Here is an 18,117-nt window from a genome sequence, read left to right as displayed (position 1 = left end):
GGAATTATAACTGGTGTGGGCAAGTCAGGTTGTAATGACTTGGTTGTAATGCATAGGTTGAATTAAAGAATTAACTTTTATCAAATCAGTTAACATTCTCCATTTTCCTGATTTTCTTTTTATAATAAATACTGGAGAATCCCAGGGACTATGAGATTCTTCTATATGTCCCACTTTAAACTGCTCTTGAACTGAGTTAGAGCCTCTAACTTTTCTATAGATAAGGGCCACTGCTCAACCCACAAAGGCTCATTTGTTTTCCAAGTTAAAGGTATGGATTGGAGTGTTATGTCAGCAGGTGGCTCAATTATATTTTTGGATAGCTGAGAAAAAGTACATACTGGAGTATATTTAAGATTAAGTGTCTCATATCTGTTTCTTAATTGTTTTCCTACTTTTGCCCAAATTTGAGGATTAACTGTATTTTCTTCTGAAAACCAGGGGTAACAATCCTGTACGTGACAAAGAAAAGTTTGTAATTGAGACTGAGAAAATTTTTTGCCTTTAGTGGACAGCATAGATTTACAGGGCTTCCTTTCTACTGTACCTGAATACCCCATGTTTTACACCTAGCTGAAAATATCTCCAATTCTCTCCTTACCCTTTTGTAGCTCTTATTAGCTCTTTGTAGTATTTGTAGTGGATGTCCCTGGAGCTTCTCCTCACTTTATATTTTAAGAGTTTCTCTATCAGATCCCTGTCTTGACACCAATTGCCAAGTCCAGCTCAAGCAACTGTCCAAACAGGGTCAGAAGGGGCAGTGGGAGATTGGGAAAAAACACAACACAGAGTTTAAGAGAAAGTGGGGGCTAGGTGGTTCATTGACTGACTGAACACTATGACCAAATAGAAATAGGAATATCTTCTCCATTTTGTTATGCTTGCTGCAAAGCCTTCATAACCAATTTCCATTGCTTAAGATCTAAAACATTACAGCCTTAAGGCTGAAACCAATAACAATGTTTTTGAATGAGATAAAATAAGTTTAATAATTCAGATGTTTCAACAGGCCCCTCAGTAGCTTCTAACAATGTTTTCAACACACACACATACTCCTCCAACCACCTATATGGTTACCCGTTACCCTGATGCTACAAGGAAAATGCTTACTTTACCAATATGACTGAGTCTTCTTCTATTGGCTGGACACATGTTCCTCTAATGGAGACTTTTCCTTGGTTCCTTAATGTTGTTTTGGAGTCTTCTTCTTCTTCTTTGTGCCCCATGTTGGGCACCAGATGTTGCTTCCTATGAAACAGAACTTGAAGGATATTAAGGAATGATGAAAAAGAAAGAAGGAAAGAAAGAAAGAAAGAAAGAAAGAAAGAAAGAAAGAAAGAAAGAAAGAAAGAAAGAAAGAAAGAAAGAAAGAAAGAAAGAAAGAAAGAAAAATGGGATCAGGGGTTCTGAATCTCAGCCATAACAGACAACAGACAACTTTATTCTGAACGAGATCCTGTTCATATACTGCAGTGTAAACGTGACTAAACACATGCATACATTTCGAGATAAAACAGAGTGCCTACTCTTCAGTATATTACTCCCTGAATATGAGATAGCTAACAAGACCTTGGGGTTAAAGAAGAAACAAATATTCTCTCCATCTCAGACTATCTTCCAATTAAGCAGATAACAATCTCCTCAATTTCTTGCCACCACTCTGATGCCAGCTGCTCCCAACAAATTCTGTAGGTCTTGTTTTAACCCTTAGCTCCTACATTAGTTTGCTATTCTTTATTTCTTCCAAGTGAACAGTTAATTCCATGATTTTTGCCCTTTCTTGGTTTTTTATAGGCATTTAGGGCGGCAAATTTCCCTCTTAGCACTGTCTTTGTTGCATCCATAAGTTTTGATTTGCTGTGTTTTCATTTTCATTTGCCTTGAGATATTTACTGATTTCTCTAGTAATTTCTTCCTTGACCTGCTCATTGTTTAAGAGTGTGTTGTTGAGCCTCCACATATTTGTGAATTTTCTGGCACTCTGCCTATTACTGATTTCCAACTTGATTCCTTTGTGATCTGAGAAAGTGTTTTGTATGATTTAAATCTTTTAAAGTTTATTTGGACTTGCTTTGTGACCCAGCATATGGTCTGTCCTTGAGAATGATCCATGAGCATTTGAGACAAAGGTGTATCTTGCTGTTGTGGGGTGTAATGTTCTATAAATGTCTTGTTAAGTCTAGCTCATTTATTGTATTATTCATATTCTCTGTTTCTTTATTGATCTTCTGTCTAGATATTCTGTTCATGATGAGAGTGTGGAATTGAAGTCTCCAACTATTATGATAGATGCATATATTTCTCTTTTCAGTGTTTGCTGCATGTATTTTGGAGCATTCTGGCTTGGTGCATAAATATTTATGATTGCTATGTCTTCTTGTTGAATTGTTCCTTTTCTTAATACATAGTGTCCTTCTTTCTCTCTTTTAACTGTTTTGCATTTGAAGTCTAATTTGTTTGATATTAGTATAGCTACTGCTGCTCTTTTCTGATTGTTATTTGCATGAAATATCTTTTCCCAAACTTTCACTTTCAGCTTATGTTTATCTTTGGGTCTAAGATGTTTATTCTGCACACAACATATAGATGGGTCCTGTTTTTTAATCCTTTCTGCCAATCTATGCCTTTTGAGTGGGGATTTTAATCCATTAACGTTTAGTGTTATCACTGTATGGGTAGTACTTTCTTCTGCCATTTTCCCTTTTGGATTTTGTATGTCACATGTAATTTTTCTTCTTTTTATCTTTACTGATAGTCTTCCTTTCTACACTCTTCTCCACACCTCTCTCTTCTGACTTTTTGTATCTGTCTCTAGTGCTCCCTTTAGTATTTCTTGCAGAGCCAGTCTCTTGGTCACAAATTCTCTCTGATTTTTTGTCTGAGAACGTTTTAATTTCTCCTTCATTTGGGAAGGACAATTTTGCTGGATATAGAATTCTTGGTTGGTAGTTTTTCTCTTTTAGTAATTTAAATATATCATCCCACTGTCTTCTTGCCTCAATGATTTCTGCTGAGAAATCTACACATATCTTATTGGGTTTCCCTTATATGTGATGGATTGCTTTCTCTTGATGCTTTCAAGACTCTCTTTTTCTCTTTGGCCTCTGACATTCTCATTAGAAGTGTCTTGGAGTGCATCTATTTGGATCTATTCTCTTTGGAGTATGCTGCATTCTTGGATCTGTAATTTTAAGTCTTTCATAAGAGTTAAAAATAAGAGTTGGGAAATTTTCAGTGATAATTTCCTCCATGAATTTTTCTCCTCATTCCCTTTTCTTCTCTTTCTGGGACACCTACAACATGTATATTCTTGCACTTCATATTGTCATTGAATTCCCTGAGTCCTTGCTCATATTTTTCTATTTTTTTCCTATATTTTATTTTGCTTGTCAGATTTCAGATGCTCCATCCTCCAGTTCACTAATTCTATCTTCTACCTCTTGAAACCAAACATTGTAGGTTTCCATTGTTTTTTCATCTCTTCTACTGTGCCTTTCATTCCCATAATTTCTGTGATTTGTTTTTTCAGACTTTTTAATTTCTTCTTTTTGTTCATTCCTTGCCTTCTTTATATCCTTCCTCAATTCATTGATTTGATTTTTGATGAGGTTTTCCATGTCTGTTCATACATTCTGATTTAATTGTTTCAACTCCTGTATCTCATTTGAATTGTTGGTTTGTTCCTTTGACTGGGCCATATCTTCAATTTTCCTAGTGTGAGTTGTTATATTTTTCTGGCAAATCCAGGCATTTAATTGCCTTAATTAGTTTATTCTGGAGATTGCTTTCACTTCTTTTACCTAGGGTTTTCTTGCTGGGTCAATTTGTTGTCTTTCTGTTTTTTGACATTCAGTTCAGCTTTTTCTGGACCATTAGCTTAGGTTTTGTTTAACAGAGGAGAAATTTTCAGTTCTTGTTTTCTCGTTTCTTGCCCTGCCTAATGGTGTCATTCTGCCCCCACACTAAGGAGGGTCTACTTAGGTATTATAGAATCCCAGTCGGATTCCCAGACCAAACCGGCCTCCTGTCAGGAGAAAAGAGTCACCTGTGTCAGTTTTCCCTGAGGGTGAGGCCAAGCAGGTTGAAATACTTTCCTGTGAAGTCTCTGGACTCTGTTTTTCTTATCCTGCCCAGGACCTTTAACTTTGGCAGACTCTCCCTGATGGGGGCGTGGTGAAGACAGAGGAGAGGTTATAGGCTAGTTTTAATGGTTTCAAATGGCCAAGTCCTGAGTTCTGAATTCCGTGAGGGAGGGATTCCACCTGAGTTGGGCCTCACCCCTCCCCTGGAGAAGGCACCAGCTCCAGACAAGCTCTCAAAGAAGCTTGTTTCTGCCTATGCCTGGGGCAGTTACAGCCTGAGATGCTCTGCTGCTGTATCCAAACAAAGGCAGCCAAGCCTCCATAGAAACACAGCCACAAAAACCTCTCTCTTTTTTTCCTTCTTTTTCCATCAGCCCTGCCTTAGCACCAGGGCAAAAATCAGCAACCTCCACTTTGAACAGGCTCACCTGAGCTGGGGCTTATTTTTTGTAGTCAGAATTTGTGAATTAATTCCATACTTGAAACTTAGTTTTGCTCAGCCCCTACTGCTGATAAAGTCTTTCCTTTCCCCTCTGGGAAGCAACCTGTGGGGAAGGGGTGCCAGCCACCATGGTTTGAGTCACTCATGGTTCTGAGTGGGCTAGCAGCTGGTCCAGCTGGTCCAGACTGGGTGTATGCTGTGTGTCTGGTCACTGATGTGGCCCCAGGAGCTGTTCTGTACTGTTTCTGGTCATTTAGTAGCTGTTCTGGAGGATGAACGAAATCCCACACCTTGCCAAGTGGCCATTTTGGCTTCTGCCCTCTCCTGATATATGGGTTTTAATTCCAGAAGGGGGAGCACTCCCATCAGGAGAAAGAACAATGATTCTATTGAACTGGAATCTAAGACTGCCACCTGGATCACTTCTGCCCCTGGATCAAGAAACTGAGAAGGGAATTACTTTGCTGGCTGGGATAACTGACCCTGACTATCAGGGGTAAATAGAGATACAACTACACAACAGAGTAAAAGAAGAGTTTCCCTGGAATGTAGGCGATCCCCTAGGGCATTTCTTAATACTACAATTCCGTGATTAAAATCAATGGAAAACTGTGACAACCAAATCTAAGCAAAACTACCGATGGTTCTGAAACTTCAAGCATGATGATTTGGGTCACCCACTAGGCAAAGAACCACAGCCAGCTGAATTGCCAGCTGGAACATGGAATGGGTAGTGGAAGAAGGTAATCATAAATATTAACTGTGATCACATGAACACATGATCATGTTATAGAAAGGGAGAATATAATGTTATGACTATTTCTTCTTGCTTTTTAATTAGTATCTATGAATTTATACATAAATCAAATATCTTTGTTTTATTCTTTATTTTAACCCCTTTATCATATGACATAAGCTGTTTTGTTCGTGTTACACTACTTAAGTTGTAGAATATCAAGTTTAAGAGTGACTATTACCCAAGGACTTGCACCCTATTCTGGAGAGACTTAATGCATTTCCAGTTGTATGCAGGGCAGTTTAGCATTGTTAGGTGAGGAAAGATGTGCCTGTTATTGTGTTATATTTAGAGATTAAGTACAGTTTGAGGTGATGTATGTATTTACCAAGTTTGCAAATGATGGACCGTGATGGTCAGGTTCAAGTGTTAACTTGGTCAGGTGGTGGTGCCCAGTTGTCTGTTTGGGTAAGAACTGGTCTGTCTGTTGCCATGAGAACATTATATGGACTTAAATCATGACCACATTGACTGCATCCACAATTGCAATCAGCTAAGGGGAGTGTCTTCTGCCATGAATGATACTTAATCTAATCACCAGGAGGATTTTAAGGAAGATTCAGAAGAGACAATCACTCTTTCTGCTTCAGCTAGCCAGCCTCTCCTGAGAATTTGTTGAGGACCTTCATTGGGGCTGCCACCTTACAGCCTGCCCTATAGACCTTGGACTCTTACATCCCTATAGTTGCATAAAACACTTTTAAAAATTTTATGTTTACAAATATCTCTTGCTGATTCTGTTTCTCTAGAGAACCCTAGCTAATACAAACTATAACCCTATACAAGTTCAGGAGGAGGTTGACTGGTCACATTTAAGTATGTTGCCAAAAGTACAAGCATCAACTAATGACTTAATTACCTGATATTTATGGTTCTTTAGTCTCAGAAGTTTCCTGGAATGAGCTTGGGCTGAATTTTGAGCCAGAATTTATGATGCAGATTCAGTAGTGTCAGAACTGATTTGTCAACAAAATACATGAGTCAGAAATCAGCACAGATTATTAGATTTTTAAATTTGGAAAGAATCTGGACTAGATTATTAAATAATCTAGATTTAGATTATTAAATTTGGGAAAGAAAACTGGAGAAGAGCAACCAAAGTGATAATAATGTACAAAAAATTCAGGCAAAATTGTCACAAAAGGGTCTGGTTACAATGTGCAATGCAGAGAGTAAATGTGAGGAGTGGACATTGGTTGCCATAAATCCTGCTGCACTTGATATTCTATCACTCTATGTGTCATTGTCTCAAAGTAAAATGGCCCTGGGCATTATTCACATTATGCCTATTTTCTCAACATCCCAATTGAAAGAAGATTGCCATTTCTACATTAGAATGAGAAAATTTTCTCTATAAGTCATTTTTTTTAAAACAGCTACAGCATTAACAGGTGGAATCTTTCACTGTGCTGCCTCAAGTTGTTTTTTACACCAAAACTTTCCCTTAACATTTTTAACTTCTGAGTTCTTCAGAATATAAACCAGAAGGTTGAGCAAGGTCCCAAAAGTGCATAACACAGCCACTCACTTTTTCACTGGAAATATGGTTGAAAGTCATGTATGTGTGAATATATATTGAACAAAAATAAGGTATGTATGAGGTACAAGTAAGAGGGATTTTTTCTTCCTTGTGAACTCTGTTTAATCATAAAAAGTTTAATTTATGAAAAATAGGACCATGCAGGGAAATTTCAGTGAAGGCTGTATATCTTAAAAATAGTGATCATTAATATTAGAGCCAGGAAAAGTAAACAGACACATCTGTTCATGATGGTTTTGTATCTCAAGAGTTTACAATTACCATGGAATGATCAAAGGATGGGAGGATGAGTACAAATACCTCCATTCACACAACCAAATAAAGGGCAAATATCTGGGTCAGATGTACATATATGGAGTTTAATTTCCTCTTAGATACAGCATCTGTATCAAACTAGGTGCCATATTTGTAGAGAAACAAGCATCAGCAAAGGATAACTAGAAAATGAAATAGAACATGGGACTGCCAAGCATCTAACTGCATTTGATGGCCATCATAATAAATTCACCAGAGTTGCAAGGTAGAGAGACAAGAAGATCACAAATCTTAGTTCTCCCTATAAAACATCCCGTGTCAATCCAAACAGAATAAACTTGGTGACACTGGTAATCAGTTACACAGGCACAATAGACATATAAGGGAAGCAGCTGAGAAATGTTTTATTTGCAAGTGATTCGGCAAAAACAGTGAACCTGGATTCTCACTTACAACTTTATATTTTTGATTGATGAACTCAGATATCATAAAAGATTTTATGCATTATAATCACATGGGAAACTTGATTTTTTTATGTTGATACCCATGCTTTGATCATGGGGACTTTCTAGGTGGAACCAAGATTTTACAGGGTAAAAACAAAACCTGCAGAAATTCATTGTGTTCTCTGCCAATATTTGAGAAATATTGACCTCACTGTATGATTTTGAGCAAGTCAATTTAATATCTTAAAATATTTATTTCATATGAAAATTGTACAAATACAAACATATGCATAAGAATATGATCTTTATGTGAGTAGATGTAGCATCTGAATAAGCGAAAAGCCATATTTCTATATAATTAAAATCTATCAAATATGAAGATTCCTCTTCAGGAAAACATTTGTTGATATGGATACCAGTTTGCATTTATTATTCCTATCCTCCTAAGTATCTTGGTTGGATAGTACTTTAAGAAGAAATTATTTTTCCAACTTTTGGCTAATGGTGGTCAAAATATTAACTTCTTTGCCATTCAGGACTTATGAGAAGTTTTAATAAGCCACTGAGTTTGGCATTACTGAATGGAATTAACACATATGTGAAATCATCTATAACTCATACCAGATGCATGATTTTGTGTTTTACATCCTAAGGATCCAAACTCATGTACCATTTTTCATCTTCATATACCCTGTATGTGTTTTCATACACATGATTTTTCTATTACTTTCTACAGGTTTTGTTTTCTTGTAATTTGTGTTTCTATTAAAACATAATTTTTTAAAACTATTTAAAAACTTTCCCATACAGATATTTTATCATTGATTTGTTTTATTCTTTATATATATATGTATATATATACAATATGGATATAGTGAAATCAACCTGTATTATCATATTACCTCATTTTCATTTTGGATTCTTAAAAGCCTTTTTCCTTGCAACTAAAAGAAACTCACAATGCAATTGTGCTTTTTAGTGGTATTAAACTCACATATTAAGAATGCATTGATATGCAGTGCTACCTTTTTTAATTCATTTAATTTTCCAAATTTTCACTCTTAAAAACTTTTGAGTCAATCTCTTCTCATTTGTAGTTTTAATCATTTTTAATAATTTCATCAAAATAGAATTCCATGGTGTGCCTGTTTGAAACTGTCATGTACCTCAGAAAAAGCCACGGTCTTTTATTCTCATTCACTGTTACTGAGTGTGATCTTTTTTATTGTTTCCATGGAGATATAATCCAACCAAGTGGGTGAAAACTTTTTTAAGCTTTTTGTATTGTATTATACGACATATATGCAAAGCAAAGAAAGAAAAAAACAATAGTTTTCAAGGCACCCTTCAACAATTATTTACAGAAGAGATCCCAGAGTTTGTCATGGGCTACCACTCTATCATCTCAGGTTTTTCCTTCTAGCTGCTCCAGAACATTGGAGGCTAGAAGTTATATATATATATATATATATATATATATATATATATTAGCCATCAAATCCAATTTTTTGTGAAAAATAACATATACACAAAAAGACAATAAATTTCAATGCACATTGCAATTAGTTGTAGAGAAGATTTCTGAGTTTGGTATGGGTTATGATTGCACGGTTTTAGGATTTAACTTCTAGCTGCTGGAAACTAAAAGATACTGGAGAATATAGGAGTCTCAATATAATGATTCAACAGTCATACTCATTTGTTAAACACTCCCTTCTCTGTATAACTCCACCATAAAATTTAATCTTTCTCCCACTCCTTGGGAGTATTTGGGCTAAGCTCATTCTAACTATTTCATGTTGGAAGGAGCACTCAATAATATAAGATGGGGATTGGAACTAGTTGATGTTCCAGAGAGGTTGGCCCCTCTGCATTACAAGACTTATGAGGTCCAGGAACCCATATGAAGTTTGTAGGTTTCTGGAAAGTTATTTAATGCATGGAATGTTTGTATGATCTTATATATCGCCATAAGTGCTCTTTTGGATTAGCTGGAATATTTTTGTTGGGGTTTGCAAGTCATGGTAGGTAGCAATGTCTATCCATGAGCGGCAACTTTTAATTAGATGTTTTTCATGGAGATGTGCCTTCACCCATTTAAGGTGGGGTTGCATACTGGAGCCCTTTAAGTGGGAATAACATAGAGTGTTGATAGACCCCACCAAGCCAGAGATTGGTGCAGATGCAGAAGGAAAATGTGGGGATGCTTTATGAAATGAGAATAGAAAGCTAGCAGTCAAAAAAAAGTTTCTCTTTGCTGTTTAGATTATCACTAAAGTTAGGGAACTTAACATCTTTATTCTGAACTGTGTTTTTTAATAATGATCTCAAATTATCTTGAATTAATTTTGATGTGAGTTTGAGATAATCTCCCTTATTCTGACTAATTAGATATCCATTAATAAATCAATAACACTATCAAGTGAGTTATTATGTTTATACTAAGAACCTACTCATATACGCTATAGAAGTATGAAAGGATATACTCAACCTCTCCACAACTGAATTGGATGTATTACATATCTCAAGATAAAATAATTAATTACAGAACAAGTACACACAATTGTATGTCATAGTACCTACAGTTAGGATTCTGAGAATGCCGTCTCTGCCTTTTGGGAGCTGTTTGATTTTCCTTTACATTCATTCGGTTCAGTGCCCTAAAAGAGCTTTCTAATTTAAATGAGTTTCAGGAAATTTCTCTTCCTAAACTCTAAGAAGTTTTTGTCTTCTCCAAATATTCAAGGTTGTCAAAACATTGTATGGGTGGCAAGCCATCTGAGAGTTCATTTTTTCCCACTCTTTCAGTGCTTTCTGCCTTCTTTTCTTTTTTCATTATTAGATTCTAAGTAGGCATAAAATTCAATTTCCTTTCATTTTTATATACAGACACTATTTCCAACTCAGAACTGATGAGTGATCCAGGAGTGGAAATATCTTTCCCTGATCTGTTCATTAATACTTTTTTTATTGCATCATATTTCTCCTGCCTTACAAGTTCATCATCACAAAATGGACTTTTTTCTAAGGCCGTTTTGATTTCTTTCCTCAATTTAAAAGGTTTTGTAAATGGTACTATTTTAGTTTTCCTAAAAATCTACCACCAAAATGTTCCACAACTTTCTCATGGCATTTTTAACCTCTTTATTCCTGAAGGTGTAAATCAAAGGATTGAGCAAGGGAGTTAGGATGCTGCAAAATATTGCCACAATTTTGTCAAAAGAGAAAGCATATGGAGGTCATGCACACTTAATTTTACACGGGACAAAGAACCAAATTACCACAGCAATGTGAGATCCACAGGTGGAGAAAGCTTTCCACTGTCCTTCAGAGCTATGAGTTCTCAAAGATAGCAAGATTACACCATAGGACACAAGCAACAAGGTGAAGTTTATTATGCAGATAATCCACTGTTGGCAACAACCAAAAGGCCAAGGATGTGAGTTTCAGTGCAGGCAAGCTCTAACAAGGAGTATAAGTCACACATGAAATGATCAATGACATTGGGGCCACAAAAATGCAACTGGAAAGTAAAGGAAATTTGTATCATAGAATGCAGGAAAACCCCTGCCCAAGCTACTCCTATTAGTATGTCACAGAGCTTGCATTTCATGATGGAAAGGTAGTGCAAGGGCTTGAAAATGTCCACATACCAGTCATAAGCCATAGCTGTGAGGACAATCACTCCCACTCCAGCAGAGAAGCATTCAGCAAACAGCTGGATAATGCATCCCTGGAAGGAGATGATTTTCCTTTCATAGAGGGAGTCCACAATCATCTTTGGAGTAATGACAGAAGAGAAGCAGGCATCCAGAAATGACAGAAAAGCCAGAAAAATTACATGGAGGAGCCCAGGAATTCTGGGCTACAGAAAATATTTACCACAATTAACAAGTTGCACCCAACGGTTGCAAGGTAGCTAAACAAAAATATAACAAATACTATTTTCTAAACCTTTGGATTCTGGGAAAGACCCAAAAGGATGAACTCAGATACAAAGCTTTGGTTTTGCATGATTTCAGAAGAAAATGTAAAAGATACCACAGTGAGCATGTAGAATTTGAAATTAGGGGAGAGAGAAATTCATCTCAGATCAGTTCATGACAGCATCATAGTCATCAACAGGTTGGTGTATGCATGTCCATGTGCAACATTATGCTAAGTTTTTCTTTTATCGATATGAACTCAAAAATTTTTAAACATTAGGCAGAATTCAGGTGGAGATAACTTATTACTTACTTTACAATAGCCTGGGTTTCAGTGTGGGGGACAAATAGCTTTTGTCTCAAAAGCCAAATCTGTCCATTTAGTTGAGACTTCCTGGCGTGAATAGTTGAGAAGAATTTCTGAGGCCACATCCAACCTCTGAAGGAGGGAAGACTGGAATTTATTAACCTAATGAGATCAGGAGTGACTTTCATGCCCAATATTTGCACCCCTGAGCAGGAAGCAACATTATCTACAAACAGAAGAAAAAGCATGCAGTTTAAAAGGCACTAACAAATTATGCCAACTGTCCCAAACAATTCTTTAAAAGTCTGAGTTGGATAAGGCCTTTAAGTTGAACTGATTCATCCCTTATGATAAAGTATGGGTAGAATGCCTCAGTGTAAGCTTTGCATATAACAACTATGCTCTATGTACTTAGTTGCTTTTGTTTTTATCCATCATTTTGAATGAGAACTGAACCATATAAAACTAACAATCTCTACCTCACATTGTTCTTTAATATTGACTAATAAAAGAATAAAATCAATTTAGCAGTGCCTATGTCTAGGAAATAGTTAATGTTATATCATATTGTCCCAATTTAATTTCTAGGACACTCATCTTTGAGAGGTTTTGATCACAAAAAAAATAGATGGTAGATCTGGCATTTTAACACAGAACCTCTGGATCCAATACCAGATCCTTTCCACTGGATCAAGAGAGGAAGAGGGGGGAATATTTATTTTCTACAGTTTCCACCCACTTTAAAGGTTGCAGGCTTCTTATTCTGTTATTCATTTATGAATGAAGCATATTGTTTAAGGAAATAACAATTTAGAATCAGCAGTTAATAGTCCCATCACTTATGTATACAAATTTGCAACAACTACATAGGTAAAGGAGAAGAAACATGGTGACTATAAGCCAAAGTCTTAAGACTTAGTTATCTGCAAATTATTTCTATAATGTGGCCCAAACTGATAGTGTCCAAATCTCCAAGGCATATGCTTCCAACCAATATGACTTTATTGTAAAGTTGAGATATTTGTATAAAGCTTACCTATACATATAAGATTGTGATAGTCAAGTTAAAAGAAGTGCCATTCCTTATAAATAAAGTGTGCTTATAAGGTGAAGTTATTATTCTTTCACTTAAAAAGCCATCTATCTTCAGTGGGCAAAATTGCTCAGTGGCCTGCTATGCTGGAGACCTCGGTTTGATTTCTAGTGCTTGCCCATGTAAAAAAAAAAAGCCATTTGTTGTTTCATTTCTATGAGTCATCCAGATACTTACTTCAATTTTGACTTCCATTTTCTCAGCTTTGATGGATCATTGTGTTTTCACCTGTACATATAACAGAAAATTAGCAGTTAAATAGCTTATACAACTATGTATTTATTAAATAAATGAATAAAAGAGTAGTAAGATTTATTTTAAGAATTATTAAAAATGTGGTTTTTATTACTATCACTTATAATTAACAAAAACAATTTACAATACTTAAAATCAATAAATATACAATTTATTAGTATAATTAATATTCTATTTATACTGCCTGTTTGCCTCTTTTAAAGCAACCACTTTATGTTCCTAGGGTTCTTGGTTTTTGAGAAATTTATCTGAACTATGAACTCCATATTCAGCTACAAGCATTCACCCAGAAAATAAGAGAATAAAACTAACCTAATAAAGCCATTGGGTCCATCATCAATGATTTATTCAAATGCAAAAACTATAAATATGCGATCCAGTGGTGGTCAGTTTAACCTAGGGTCAAAGAGGACAGACAGAAGTGAAATGAATAAAAACATTGAATGCAGAATCTCTGTTTAGTAGGCCCATATCAATAAATTCAGCCTGATCCAGCCCTATATCTCCCTACCATTATCCCGCACCCTTAAAATCCACTGCCACACATAGTCCCCTGATTTCTGTCTATATAAATTGGAAAATTCATGCAATTCATTTGGAGCATAATGTACCTTCTCATGTGTGATACTTTGTATACTCAACTTTAGGGGTTTGTTGGGACTTTAGTCTATTTATAAGCCTGGAAGAAATGCAGAGTGGTGGGGGTGGGTCATGAAAATAATTAGAAATATCTTCCAAGCCATTTTATTCAGGGTATTTATTTGCAGATTCATCTGATCAAACAAGATTAATCACTGTAGGGCTAATCTCTTCAGAAGGAGGTTGGCTGACCAACTCCTCAAGGCAGGCTGGTTGGGGGGGTTATCTCCTCAAGGCAAACTATTACAGGTTATCTAGATTTGGCTCAGCATAACCTAGGGCTTCAACCTCACCCCTAACATCATTATCAACCCATATGTCACCATCCCATTCTTCAGGGTCCCACTCCTTTGCAATCAACATCCTCACTTTAACAGCAGACACCATGCAGAAATGAGATCTCAATTTATGTTATAAAGTTGCTGCTCTAACAATAAGATTCTGAGTCTGATTTTCAGAGATCTCAAGTCTATGGCTACAGGAAGTTAGATTTTCTTTCAGGATACTCATAGAAACTTCTACATCTGTCAGACGGCATTTAGGCTTCTCATTTGAAGTAACACAATAAATGGAAAGTTCATGTAAGAGATGAGACTGTAGGGGATTCTGCTTACTATTTCCCAAGATCCAGAAGATCCAATGTTAACAGGGAGTGGAGAGATGAAACATAGGATAAGAAGAGGTTGTCCAGAACTGTAGTGGATTTAAAATATAAGCTTAAAGTATCCTCATAAAAATGAAAATAAGAAGAGAGCAGGCCACAGTGGCTCACCAGGCAGAGTTCTTGCCTGTCATGCCGGAGCTCTGGGTTCAATTCCTGGTGCTTGCCCATGAGAAAATAAGAAAAGACAAATCAAACTAACAATCCTTAGTTTGATAAACATACTTTAAATTTCTTCAAATCCTGCAAAATCACCTAGGAAGTGAGGTGTGAAGACAGAGATTTTAGTTTTAAATGTTTCATATAACTAGTGTACTATTTGGTGCATAATTAAGAGTCAATAAACATTCATAAAATTTTGAAAAATAAGTGCTTTTGTGGATGTATTGATGCCAGGTGCCTACATTAACATATTTTAGATATCTTCTAAAATCCATTCTTGCCGTATTTTTGATGGGAAAACTATACAAACACACAGCTAATGGACATTAAGCAGCCACTACCATAGTCACGCATGCAGAATAAATGCAGGCTGTCACATCAAAAAGTACAACTTTTCTACATGGTAAGCAACTGCATCACTTTGGCTCCCTCTTATAGAAGCCTGGCCTTCCACTTAATAAATACATGACTCAAAACATAAATGATGACATCTTAACATAATAATATTGTACTCCTGAGAAAGTATCTCAATTTCTAGTATTTTAAGTCACAAAGAAAGATGAAATTCTCTCCCAAACACTTTGTGTATTTTTTCCAAAAAAGATAAGCTTTGTGTTGATCAGAAGAATGTACAATGCTGGAATATGAAGCTCATGGACATAAATATATAGGGAGAAAGAAGCAGAATTTGCCTCCAACTCTGAGCTACTACAGATTGTGGGATGATCATCAGATTTGCAGGACTTTTTCTTAATGTGCTAACATTTAATGAAGGACAGTCTTGCCTTACTTAGTTCATTTGACCAATTAAAAAGTGCCTAGAATGTGAGCCAAAAGTGAGATATGTAATGTGCTTATGAAATGCAGTTAAAGAACATGACAAATGGTTGCAGTATTATTTTTTCTATTGCTCTTTGATTACAGCACATTTAGAAGCTTAAAATAATGCTCATGTAATGTCACAGTTTCTATGGTTCAGGATCCTCATTGACAGGAGACTTAGAGCAGTATCTTGGGGTAGATGAAGCTCTCAGTCAAGCACCTTACTGGAAGAGTGGTTTAAGCAAAGATGATGGCTGGAGAAAAATGCCTCAAGGTATAAATAAGTCTCTTGGTGTGGTTGAGGCAGAGAAAAATGCTGCTGTGGCAGGAAACAAGAGAATGAATGTGTGAATGACAAAGAGCAAAGATTAAACAAGGAAAAACATTGTAAGGATTTGCCTTTCATTCTGAATCAAATGTGGCTACCATAGGGTTTTCTGAGAGGAATGGACTGATTTTACTCAAATTTTATAAGACGTTTCTCACCTCTCTGTTGAAAATAGATTCATCAAGAAAAAAAATAGAAGCAAAAATTATCTGTTGCTGCAATTGAGGTGAAAGATGACAGCAGTTTAGAGAAGAATGTTAGGGGAAATTGTGGACATACATCAGATTCTGGAAAAATATTTGTTGCGTGAAACAGGGACAAGGCTTCAAGCCTCCTGGAATGTTACACAGAAATAGAAGAAACTGGGGTGAGGCTCTGAAGTTTCAGGAAGTAGGTTTTATTGTCTATGGCCAGAGGTCTCAGTCGATTAGCAACTGAAGTCTGAGCCCCGAACAAAAGGTTAACATCAGTTTTTGTAGACAAGATTACAGATTAAAGACAAGGTAAATGATTGGCTGGTTTAAATCAAGAAAGGCATGAAGCTGGGTTTACAGAAGTGGATGAGCAGTTGTGGGGGAGGGGTTTCACAGGGACTTCTTTTATTCTGCTTATTGACCATCCTCAAGGCCTGGGAGATTTTTCAACAGTGAGTGGCCTGAGTAAACAGGGGTCTGCCTGCTGCAGCAGGAAGTGGCTTTGACAAACAGGGGCTGCCTGCAACATATGGAAGGTCAATATTTTTTCTTTGAATTTTAGGTATGAATCAAAATATCAATTTAAGTTCAGTGTTTTCAGCCTGAGCAATTGGAGGAATGGGTTTGCCAGCAGAAGGCTTAATGTAGAGCATGTTGGAGTAAAAACAATCTGTCAGTAATCATGAAGATGACTATTAGATATATAAAAAATAGGTTAATTAATTGGTTCAATGCAGAGGTCTGGCATTCAGTTGAGAGTTTGGGTGGTGACACAAATTTGAGAATCATCAAAGATGATGCATAATATCATAAGAATTCACTTATTTGAATTTGATAATAAATAACATAAAACAGAATGAAACTCCTTCTCTGAAATTTGTGTCCTAAACACATGTATGTTCAAGGCATTAGAACTAATCTTAATTAAGTGGGGATGTGGGGGCTGAAGAGCAGAAGCTTCCTGATCATCACTTCCACAAATGCATATGTCCAGAAAGTATATTCCTAAAATATAAGGTGAAAATTTTTCTTCCCTTTTTCACCTCAGCTCCATCACCATTTCTAATTTCTCCATTCTCTTTTTCAATCTCTAATCTTCCCTTCTGTATGTATATCAATGTTAAAATATAACATAGAATAAAATTTGTAGACTTGTGAAAAGGAATGTGGTTTGTTGATTGTTAAAGGGTCAAAGCAGGAATATCCTGCCTCATCAATCCTGAAGATTGAGAGATTATCAAGTAAAGAATTTGGGCAGTATGTAAATAAATCCAGAAGTTTAGAGTTTAATCCTCAGATCCATATGAAAACGATCTTCTTTATTTTGGTCCCAAGACTCCCTCAGGAACTGGCTCTTGTTGCCTGAACTTCTTAATTAACCATACCTGTATCAGAATATAAATTTCATGAGCTGCCATGAAAAATCTAAATCAAGAATACAAAAATTCTTATCCTAGACATTGATCAATACATTTCTACCCAGGGATGGAAATCATTACATAAAATCCAATTACAAGATGATTTCTTTATGAAGATGTGTTTTTAAAAAGGGGGCAATATTGGTTATACCTTTAAGTAGACAACCCAAAACATCTCTTGCAACATAACAGTGCATTTGTCAGGCAGACTGGCCAGGAACTCTTACCCACTAATCAGCAAAATACCTCACTGTCTTAAAATTTTCCTTGATGCTTACTGAGGAAAATTATTTCCTTGATATACTCTGATCTGTATTAACTTCAATTAAGTTCTTTCTTTGGGTGGATTAAACTAGTATGTTATATAATACATAAAAGCTCTCTCTTTTATTTCATTTATTTATTTTTGCGTGTGCAGTTTCTGGGAATTGAACCTCAGTCTCTGACATCACAGAAAAGCTCTCTTTTTATGTCTGTTTTTCTTATTCATAGCCATAATTTCATCCATGAAGTGCTGATTAATATAATTCTCACAATTAAAAAAAATTGCCAAAAATTCACCAACCAAAAATTTTGTTCAGTGCCCATTCACTTACATTACAAAAAGGTTTATAAAACTGATTATTATAAATTATTAATGACTAACAGAAGCAAAAAATATCAAAATGAGAGATTATGACTCAGCACAGTAGATGTTACTATAGTTAGGTTTGTCCTTATTTGAAAAAAAATGGTTATGATTCATCTTCTT

General features: G+C 35.9%; 1 pseudogene; it reads right to left on the bottom strand.

Annotated features, from left to right (window-relative positions):
- Positions 1-10,650: 10,650 nt before the first annotated feature.
- On the bottom strand, positions 10,651-11,575 carry LOC143646003 (olfactory receptor 4C15-like; annotated as a pseudogene).
- Between the last annotated feature and the right edge of the window lie 6,542 nt (positions 11,576-18,117).

Source organism: Tamandua tetradactyla, chromosome 9 (assembly GCF_023851605.1).
Source record: "Tamandua tetradactyla isolate mTamTet1 chromosome 9, mTamTet1.pri, whole genome shotgun sequence".
NCBI lineage: Eukaryota > Metazoa > Chordata > Mammalia > Pilosa > Myrmecophagidae > Tamandua > Tamandua tetradactyla.
Note: the sequence above shows the minus strand (reverse complement) of the source record. Positions and strands in the feature narration are given on the sequence as shown.